We start from the raw sequence: 2,711 nt of genomic DNA on the forward strand, positions 1-2,711 counted from the left end.
TGTCCTGCCTCTGTGACTGCTTCTCATTCATGCATGCATTCCTCACATCCATGGAATGCCCAGCTTCGCCAGCCACTGTGCTAGGAGCTATGGAGACAGCAGTGACCTTGACAGGCACAGTCCTGGTCCTGTGCAGCTCCCGGGTTAGCTGAGGAGGCAGAGCTCAAGTCAGCAAGCACAGAGTTGTGGCAGATCGTGCTACAAGTGAAGGAGACACCAACTGATGCTGAGAGTGGGAGCTTGGATGTGGGTGTTTGATCGCATTTGAACTTTTTCAGAGAGAAGGAGCTGAAAAAAGAAACGAAGAAAAAAAAGCTTGGGTGTGGGAGAGTGATCAGGGAAAGCCCCTCAGAGGAAGGGACAACGAAACAGATTGAAGGATGAGACAGCAGCCCTGTTAAAAGGGGACAGGGGCCTTGTAGCAGACAAGCAGAAGGCCCAGTCCTGGGGGCCGCTGGGGCAGGGTTTGAGGAGTGCTTGAGAAGCTCTGGGGCCGTGCGTGGGTGAGGGGACGAGGCACGGGAGAGGCCGGAGGGGCCCCCGTCCTGTGGGCTTCCAGTCTCCTGCCTTAGGAGGAAACCCCAAGTGTCCCGAGGGAAAGGTTCATTTTCTTTGGAGAATGTTTCTCTCTTCCTAGTTTTGTTTTGGTCTGGAAATGTTAGCAAATATACAGGCATGGGAGAGGTGTGACGCGTTGCAAAGAACATCTAGAAACTCGTGTTGGTCGCGGGTCTGAGATCCTCTCTTGGAATCCTCATTTCCTACGTGCAAAGTGAGAAGGGTAGATTCAGTGTTCTATTACGGCACTTCCAGCTTTAGCAGTCTGGGTTTCTAAGCCCAGTTATGGTTTAGATTTTGCTAGCTGATGGTTTGTTTTCAGTTTGGGGTTCAGAGATGAAGGGGTTTCTCCTGTTGACTTTCCAGCAGGGCAAGGCCGTGGGGAATGACTTCCTCTTGAGCTGGGAGAGCTGCCCCTTCAGGCATGTGGGTGAGGGATGTGGGGAGGTTGGACAAAGTTTCAGCACTTGATAGAAGGTTCTGGAAGAAGGAAGAACTAGCCAGAAGAGGCTGCATGAGTCTATGAGCTAGCAGAAGGCCCAGAAGGGACCTGCAGGGGTCTGGGTTAATGTATAAGCTGGAAGTCAGCAATCGTAAGATCTTTCTAAAATTGCTCAAAATGTTGTCATATTCCTGGGGTTATTTTTGTAATCCTTTTTGTTTTCCATTGAAGCAATTGCCAGTAAAACCTTTCTAAGGAAAAGGTCCTCTGGGCTGCTTTGGGGATCAGCAAATTAAAGAGGAAGCAGAGGAGGCTGGGTCCCAACTACAGCGGCGCCTGGAGGCTCAGGAGAGCTCCAGGTAAGGCAATGCGGTGTGTGGCGGGCAACAAGCTTGGCTGCATTTTAAAGTTTCTGGAGAAGGAAGGAGCAGTTTCCTAAATTTGCTGGCCTTTGAAGAGAGGCAGGAACGATTTGCTTTGTAATCCATCCTCTGGAGGGGAATGTGTTCTTGCCCTAGTGAGAAAAAACCTTGATAATTACAAAAAGGTGTCGACCCCTGGGTCGTGCTCTGCCTGCCCAGTGAACCCTGGCGAGCCCCCAGCAGGCTGAGCTGGCGTGGCCAAGGGCAGCGCGTGTGACCCAAGCGTCTTTCCTTTGCTCCTTGGCTTGTCTCCAGCCCTCATGGATGAGTCAGCCCTAAAGCCTGCAATCCCAGCAACAAATCCCACAAGAGCAGAACATCCCCCTTCATCACTGCCATGGTGTCACCCCTCAGCCCCCGGCAGCTGTGAGAAGGCTGCAATGAAATGTTTGCTGCTCCAAAGCATGAAACTGGGGAGGGAGAGGGCAGCCAGAAACTCAGCCTTCACCTTCCCCTCCCTCCAGGCCCACCCCTTTGTGCTCAGCTGGGCTGCCTTTGTTTTGCTCTCCTGAGCTGTGGTCAGTAACGTAAGTCACAAGTCACGTTCCAAGCAGTGACCAGAATGTTGTGAAGGAGGAGATAAGAGTTCCTGACCTCCCGAGGCATTCCAAAGAAGAAACAGAACTATTTGTTTCCAAAGGAGAACAATTTTAGCAGAAAGGGTAAGATAGAGGGAGATGAAGAGAGGAGGGAATCTCCTCGTGAAAAACTGGATTTGGGAAAAGGGTGAAAATATTGTCATGGGGAATGGCTGGAATTTGATGAGATTTTAGCTGTACTCCTAGGCTGTTATAAACAATTGCCTTCGTATCATTCCCCGTTCCTGTACCTAGCCACAGTCCCAGACAGTGTCCGGGGCCTTAAGCCACTGCTGTCCCAGACATCTGACCAACAGTTCAGATGACCTCAGGGGACTGGGATTCTGGCCTCAGCAGGGAGCACCCCGAATCTCTGCCATGGGTAATTGAGCAGATACTCCTGATGTGGTTTTGTTGTTGTTGAGGATTTTGAGAAAAGAGCCTTTGAGAGTGCTCTGGAAATGTGTTCAGGAGGATAACATAGCCTCTCTAAGCACCCTCCCTGGGCTGAGTCTGCAGTGCATGGGAACCTGGTTCTGAAGCTGCAGTTACACACAGCACCTAGAGCCCAGGGCTTGGGACACAGTCAGTGGTCAATGAGTATTTGTGATGCAGAGGCTTCCTTGGGAACACACAGTAAACCAAGAGGGATGAAGGAGCCTGTCTCCGGTGGAAATGTGGGGATACTTCTCAGTGTAGGCACCGTCTGTC

Source organism: Gorilla gorilla, chromosome 9, assembly GCF_029281585.2.
Source record: "Gorilla gorilla gorilla isolate KB3781 chromosome 9, NHGRI_mGorGor1-v2.1_pri, whole genome shotgun sequence".
NCBI lineage: Eukaryota > Metazoa > Chordata > Mammalia > Primates > Hominidae > Gorilla > Gorilla gorilla.